This window comes from Condylura cristata, unplaced genomic scaffold, assembly GCF_000260355.1.
Source record: "Condylura cristata isolate star-nosed mole 26May11 unplaced genomic scaffold, ConCri1.0 scaffold00024, whole genome shotgun sequence".
NCBI lineage: Eukaryota > Metazoa > Chordata > Mammalia > Eulipotyphla > Talpidae > Condylura > Condylura cristata.
In genome coordinates, this window is record NW_004567125.1 from 22,548,737 (window position 1) to 22,556,930 (window position 8,194).

The 8,194-nt window shown below is 41.0% G+C and overlaps 1 protein-coding gene across 1 annotated transcript in view; it reads left to right on the plus strand.

Moving 5' to 3' along the window:
- Positions 1-625: 625 nt before the first annotated feature.
- Positions 626-8,194, plus strand: part of SOAT1 (sterol O-acyltransferase 1) — a 52,960-nt gene continuing 45,391 nt past the window's right edge. Inside the window, exon 1 of the mRNA XM_004688526.2 lies at positions 626-774. The gene's annotated coding sequence lies outside the window, so the exon portion shown is untranslated. The remainder of the gene's footprint in view (positions 775-8,194) is intronic.

Genomic DNA, 8,194 nt, shown 5'->3' on the forward strand with positions numbered 1-8,194 from the left:
ACTATTCTATCTAACCTATGTAGTAACATACATCTGCACCATTTTTTTTTGTTAGTCCTCACTTTGTTTACTTAATTGCCCCATTATTTCACACATCTTCCAGCTGTCTCCTTATCTAGTTCTCCTGTACCAAAGGACACCCTCGTAGAGTTTGCTCAGCCTTAAGCATGCTGTAATTCATGGCCAGTGCTTCTGTTTTGTTCCCAAAGGGTCGGTTTAAAAAGCAATGATGCACAGTTGTGGAAGTGACTTCTGCCAGTATCTAGAAGCAGTAGACTGGTCAGTACTGCGCTACACCCTCGGGTGCCGGTTCAGTCTTGCAGGAAGTTGTCCAGGGTCCATTCCGGACGGACACTGGCTCACGGGAGTAGAAATGGAAAGCAAGCTGCGGCTTCCGCCGTCCAGATGCCCGGGCTAGCAGTAGCGCCCACCCGGCGCCAGGGCGAGCTTGGGGCTCCCGCTTGGGTACCCGAGTGCCCGTAAGGGGCGGGGTGCTCGTGGGCGGTGGGCGGAGCCTGGAGGCCACCGGGACCACCAATAAAATCCCGAGTCGGAGCTGGCCTTGCGCGTGACGCAACGTAGCGGGCTACGAGGCTGGGGGCGGAGGGGCCTGGGAATTGGACGCTTTATCTTCGTCCGCTGCTCGGCTGGCGAGCTTGTCGGCCTTGGGCACCCGGAGAGCTGCCCGGAGCCGACCTTCCTCCCGGGCGCGCTGCGGCCGCTTCCCATTCTGCGCTCCTTGGCCAAGTCCCCCGAGTCGGACTCCAGCCTCAGGTAAGGCTCGCGCTCCCCAGCCCCTTCCTCACTTCCCGCGGTGGGTCCACCCACCTCCGCCGGAGAGGTACTGGAGGAAGTGGTCACTGCCTCTCCGGCTCGGCGGGCCTGGCCTCGACCTGGATTGAGGGGAGGGGGACGCGGCTCGGGGTCTTGATGGCGGGGGAGGAGGGAGCGGTTCCGCGGGTCCTGGGGAGTTTGGGGGATGGGGAGGGCGGGAAAGTTACGGTCCGGCGCCCCGTCTGGACACTGTCAGCCTTTTAATCCTCGGAGGTTTTTGGTGCCCCCCCCCAATCTTTTGCCATCTCTTCTTTACTGTAGTACAGAAAGTTATGAATTAGACCTTTTATTCCATAAAAAGCAAAACCAGAAGATGCATACAGGAAGTCAGCTTATTGATTTAGGGAGGAAAAAACGCTAACGGATGGATGACACTTCGACACTGAACTCTGGGCGTTAAAGACTGTAATTAAGCTCATATTTTTATTTTTAAATACTAAGATGTAATTTTCTGAGGTTCGCAAATGCTGTAGCCATGCAGCGTGAGTGATTTGTATGTTTAGGAGTTATTTGTGAGAAGCAAAACTGTAAACTTTATTCTCTCTCTTTCTATATATATAGGTTAAGTTGACTGATCACTTATGCTGAGTAGCTACCATCTTTTTAAACTACATTTGTCTGGGTATGAGAATGGATTTTGGGAGGCTCTAATGCTTTTAAAGGTAATCATTTTAAAATGCAGTGGATCACGTGCTTACAACCCTCAAAAGATTTCGCATTCTCCATAACACTTTATCTCCAGTTCTTTTTAGGTTACCTACCTCCTGGTTCTCTGGTTCAAACCACAATGGCTTTGTGTTCCACCACAGTCTTGCCTATTATCTTTTAAGGGTTTCTCCCATCTTTAAAGTGCGTTACAGTCTTTCCCCAGGGATTCCTCAAATACTCCAAATATTACTTCCTCAATGAAGCTAGGCCATCCCGGTTAAACTTTCCTAGGACTGCTCTCCTTGGTAGTAGTTAATCATCTTTTGTGATGAGATGTTATTTAATTAGATGTTTTTTTAATTGTTTCCCTTCCTGGCATCCAAATTTCAGTATTTCATCTTATTTTCTGTCTTAATTCTCAATCTGAACCAGCTCCAGTCATAAAGAATGAATGAGTTTGAGGACTGAGGAAGAAACTTTGGAATGGGAAATTATTTAGAGAAAAGTGATGTTTTCTTGGAACTGAAGTGGGAAAAATTTTAACTAGAGTCTGTGAAGTTTCTTTTGTCAAATTTATTTTTGGACTTTATCTCTTTACTGAACATACAAATGTAAATGAGAATTTGGTAGAGTTCTTTTGTTTTGTTGATTAACTTCTCCACCCAGGCCTTTGATATGTAAATGTAGGCTTGTACTGGGGGCTTACTGTTCAGCAGGAACTGGGAGAAATTTCACATTTGAATTCTAAGTGTATTTGTAATGGTTTCTCAGCTGTTGAACCTCGGAGTGTTGTAGCAAAGTTCTTCACCTAAATTAGGTGCTCAGTTTTTGTTTTCATTTTTAAAAATCAATATATAGGTTCTTTTGAAAGCTTTATCCATGGGAACACTGCAGGCCTGCTGAAGTTGACCCTTCTTTGCAACTTTCAAACCAGTTCTTTTTGTTTTGCTTCCTAGGCAAGTTGAATACATTAATACTACCCATTATAAAAACCATTGCACAGCCTGAATTCGTAAGAAGTTCATGTTCTGTCAGTTTGCTATGTTTTTATTTTTTTTTGGGCCTGATTTCTTTGCTAACTCTCAATTTTTTTTTTTTTTTTTGCTATGTTTTTAAATAGCTGTCTGCGAGCTTTATGTTACCTTGGGTGTAAATGTTTCCACTGCCCTTATTGGTTAGTAACTTTGAACCAGTTTCCCAGCATTTCTGAATCTCCAGCATCTTTTGAAATGGAATTGTTAAATGAGGTATGTGATGCATCTATCCTGGAGCCCAGCACTGTAAATGTCACTGACTTCGTAAGACATTAATGTCTGCTTCCTCCACTGTTGGGCCTTTTGTCTTATGATCACTATTTTCACTTCCTGAACTTATTTTGTAACCCCAAATTGTGGAGATTACAAAATGTTCAGTGGTCTTGTCCCTCTTCCTGAAACCAACAGTACAAATAATTAAGGAAATCAAAGTTATTAATGTCCCCAGATTGTGAAATATCCCCTGTTCCACCCACCTCCTTTTTTCTTGGTCTTGAGTATTGTCCATAGATTATCTCTTCAATCCTCTAACTTGATTCTGAATCCTATTTGCTCCTGGTTCTCCTTTCATCTCTCTTAGGCTGCGCTGGTTGGTTTTTGTTAACTATTCTTTGATGACCCTGTAATTTAGGGAAAATCATTTAACCACCTATAAAGGGGTAATAGTAACCTGTGCTGCGTATAGTGTTGTGAACCATAGTAAATGCTTGTTAAGTGTTAGCTTTATTATTTCTTCTTTTCTTGAAGACTTACAGTCTCTCCATGAGAGATGTCCTGAACCCCTTGGTTGATCTTGGTATTTTCTACTATCACCTATATGTAGATGCCTAGCCTCCTCAGCTTAATACTTATAAGTTTATATTGTCTTCCCATCTCTTATTTGTTCATTAACTTAGTTGTACATTCAGCCAGCAGAAGTCATTTGAGTCCTTTCTGTCTGGTACTCTCCTTATTTATGCTCCTCCTCCACGACTGTGGCTGGGTTCTCTTACTAAGAGAGCTTCTCTCTTTCTAATATCAAGTCACCTTTAAGAATTCACTTTCTGTGCCTGTCTGATGGTACAGAGGTTAAAGTCTCAGTGCTATCAAGCTATTGCCAGTCACTGCTGCATGAGATCGATCCCCAGCCAGGGAGGTGACCCACATGGCACAATAGTAGACCTTTGCGTGTCTCATCTGCTGCTCCCCTCAGCAGTGTATTTCAATAGATCCACCTGTTCTGCTCCCCACTCTGTCCCTGGTGAATCCTCTTACCCCCACACCTCTGGCCTACACCCCAGTTCTTGGGGTAAATCTTAAAAAACAAAAACAAAACCAACAAAAAACCCCACCTTCTTCGGGACAGCTCTCCTAATTAGATGCCCTTAAATTCTATTAGGCATCAAACCTGTATTCCCATCGTACACTTAGCATCTCAGTTACTATTCTGTAATACCACTAGCTGTTACAATTATTTTTTAATGTCTTTTGCCCACTAGATTTTCACACCTTGAGGGCACAGACTGTTGTAGTCATCTTTGTATCCCAGGGCTTGGCATGTAGTAGATTGCAATAAAATGTTTGAGATAATGAATCTTTCACCAAGGTCTGCACTTGCTTGTGTTTTTCATTGAGTGCTTGCTTCCTCCCACTCTGTCTTGATGCCTCAAAAACTTATATCCCCTCTTTGAACTCTGGTTCTGTTATCACTTCCTGGATAAGTACTAGTTTGTCTTACCTAAATGTTAGTTATGCCATCTCTTGATACAGTGTATGTGTGTATGAAGAATGTAGTGGGAGTAGACCTGTATTACAACACAGTTATCGAATATCGCTGTAGAAAGAGGTACTTAATAACATGACTTTTCAGATAATTAGCAGGTCCTTTTAAATGTCAGAACTTTAAAAAATTACTTCAATGCAAATAACGTTTTCTTCCTCTTACCTTTTATGTTTATTAAAGTACTGATCCACATGGCAAGGCAGACCTTTCCTGACCCACCTCCTGCACCCCTCAGCAGTGTACTTTGTCAGTCGGCCTGTTCTGCTCCCCACTCTGTCTCTGGTGAACCCTCTCACAGCTCCTGCGTCTCTGGCCTGTACCCCAGTTCTATATGCATGAATAAATCTTTAAAAAAAAAAAGTACTGTAAACTTTTTTCAGATGTGCCAGGGCCATTAACCCATGACTCTCAGAAGTCTGCTTTGATACAGGACATCCTGGGAATTCGTAAGCAGCTGCTTCTTTGGTACTATACTGAAAGATCTTGTGTCCCACTCTCTATTTTAGGGTTGGCTCCTACTTTTAAAGTTTCCTTTCTTTCCTGTCATCTATAGTTATGTTTTTACAGTCACTACCTTGTTCTTTTTGAAAATGAAAACAGGATTACTTTCCTCACAGGGTGATTACTAGGGTTAAAGGTCCTACCTAAAGGTCTATGGAGAGTATGCAAATACTGACTTCCCACTAAAAGGAATTTTCTAACAGTTGTATTCATGTTTCTTTTAATTATTCTAATTATTTTAGGAGAAAAAGCACTCAAGTTGAAAGCTACTTCAATGTAAAGGGCATGTCATTTGTCAGCAAGTTGTTTTTGTTATTTTTGACAGTCTTTCAGGTAACCTAAGCTTGGAATTAGGTCCTAAGTGGCAGATGTTGATGTAAAGGTGTTTTTTTTTTTTTATGCATACAAGAACTGAGGTGTAGGCCAGAGGTACAGGGGGATAAGAGGATTCACCAGAGATAGAGTGGGGAGCAGAACAGGCAGACATACTGGATACACTGCTGAGGAGAGTGAGAGGGGAGAGGGCCTTGTGGGTCAGCTCCACCTGGCTGAGGATCAAACTTGTGTTGCAGTGGCTGTGATAGCTTCACAGTGCTGAGACTTAAAACCCTGTGCCACCAGTGAGGCCTGCTGAAAAGTTTTAAGCTAAAGAATAGATCAGTTTTATGCACATACTTAATAGCTTAAATTCAAAATTAGGTAAATGTCCTCATGAATTAAAATTACCTTTTAGTATTAACAGGTGAAGTAAAAAGTGAATGTCAGTTTCAGCTTTCATACTAGCCTATTAATGATGCTTCATAAACAATGAAGGTCCTTTTTGCTCTATTTCCTTAATGAAAACACTTGCTAAAATTGACATTTGTTAATTCAATCAGTAGGTATCTATTAAAATGCAGTATGTTCCAGGTATAGACTAGACACTTGAATAAAATAGTGACTTAGATAATATTTCAATTTCATGGGGATCTTTGGAGAGGGTAGGATATAAATGCTATAATGTGTTGGTTGATAAGAGCTCTAAAGAAAAAGCAGGGTAGGTCTTTGGGGGAGATTTTCTGGAAAGAGAAATAGCAGGTACCCTTAAATATACCTTTAAATGGCAATGAGTGTGGCTTGTTCAAGAAGCATTAGCAGGCCACAGTAACAGAACTTGTGAGAATTATAAAAGTAAGTTATGGGTGTGGAGGAGGATGTCAGGAGGTGAGTGGCAGATCATGTAGGAGTTATTACAAGATGGTGAAGAGTTAGAACAAAATCCAGGTGTTGGAAAGGCGTTGAGTAGGGAGTGGCTTGCTCTGCTTAGCTTTTAGAAGGATTACTCTGGGTATTATTAAAAAAAAAATAAACCAGAAGGGGAAAAATAAAGGGGGAGGGGAAAGTTAGCAGGTTACTAGGGTAAGGTGACAATTACCCTGGTGAGTAGGGGTAAGAATTGGTTATATATTTGTAAGGCAGAGTCAGATGGACTTGCTGTTGGATTGAATGAAGGAAAGTAAAGAATCAAGGATGATGTTAGGTGTTTGTTTTTGTTTCTAATCTGAGTAAAGGTGACTGCTTGTTCCATGAACTAAGGTAGAAAAGAACAAAAAATGGATTTGGAGAGAACATCTGCAGTTCAGTTGGTCATGTTAAATTTGATTGAGATCTTTGTATCATAGAGATACAGTCCTTATGGTGTAAAGTAGGCTTTAGTGTAAGTATCTGGAACTGTGGCAAGTCTGGGCCTGGGGCGAGGGACAGGCTATCAGAGAATTGCTATATAGGTATCAAGTTAACTGAGGGTGTTCAAAAGTTAAGATGATGGAAATGGGGGCCCTTCCTGGTGGTGTAAGCGAATAAAGGGCAGCACTATGAAGCTGTTCTCTGCCTTTGCAGCACGGGTTTCCATCCCCGGCCAGGGAGCTGACCCATGTGGCACAGCAGTCTCGCTGTGAGTAGGTGAGTGAGTGAAGTGTTCACATTCTCAGTGAATGAAAGTGGTGGCTGGGAAGATAGTGCATACTTGTAACAAGGTATGCACAGTTCCTATTGGAATACTCCAAGTGAGGTGTTTAAGGAATCAAAGGAGGAACAGTGACCTCAAAATAATAGGAAACAAGGAAGCTTTCCCTCTTCCAGCTCCTGTCCTAATGAGAGGGCAAAAAAAGGCTGTGGTACACATTATACATACAGACAAAACCCTTGTTAGCACTTGGGAACCATTAAGCATTTGTTGCAATCTGAGTGTTTGACTTTGTAACAGCTAAAGTAGTTTGTCCATCTGTCCAGCCACCAGAGTCTAGGTTGGTCAGGGAATAGATTCACAAGGTGCTGTATTAGATCTGTGAAAGGTTCAGCTAACTTCATCCTCACCTCAATGATTGCTATTGCTTGCTAGTTCTGTCCTTGATTACATTGTTTTCCTTCATTGTGATCCACTCTCCTCATAGAAGACAAAAATGAGTTACCTGTCTAGAGAAGGAACAGGAGCTGAATATTACTATTATCAACTTGCCTCCATTTCCTATAAAAATAGCCATATTCTGTGAACTGACTTGAATGTTGGAGAGTTCAAGTTAGATCTCATCTCCACATTCTTGTGATTGATATAATCTGAGGGTTTGAGCAAAATTGAGGGGAGCCATTTTAAATACTAGTTCCTCTTCCCAATATCTGTATTATGGCAAAAAAAAAATCTAGTAATATTTTCTTGGAAGTCACATAGCATTAGAGCTGCATTTAAGAAAGTATATAATTGTGGTACTTTACCCTTATTTAATATGTCATAAAAGCAAACAAGTAGAGTATGAGAGATGATTATGGCTTAATGTTTGACAGTGTCCATTTAGCATACAGGTGGTGGATAGGTAGCTATCAGATCACTTAGTTAATTTTTTAAACTTGGTTGTTAATAATAAATTGTTTTGCACTTTGTGTATAGTATCTTACTTTTTTTGCTTATAATTCCATGTGGTATAATAATTCTGTATAATTCTTGCTTCCTAGGTGAAGAAACATATTCAGAGAGGTTGGAGAAATTATCTGGGTCACAATGATGGGAGGGAGCAGAAACTTAAAGTACCTCTTAGTATTTTGATACCACCAAATTCTTTGCTTTTCTATTACATTGCAGTTCTTAACTAGAGGAAACTTGAGATCCAAGATATTATTATTAGTGTGGACAATGATAAAAAGATTTTGTTATGGAGAATTAGTATTTTCTTTCTTTTGGGTCACTCCTAAAATAGGTTTAACTCTGGTGTGTAATTGTGCAAACTGAATCCCTGTGAAGTAAGGTTTTATTCTTTGGACAGGCTGGATGGTTTCTAATCTCTACACCAGGAGTCTTTTTTATTTTTCTGCACGGTACCCACACTTACATTGCTTTTATATATATAATATATAATATCATATAAAATATATATATGTCATA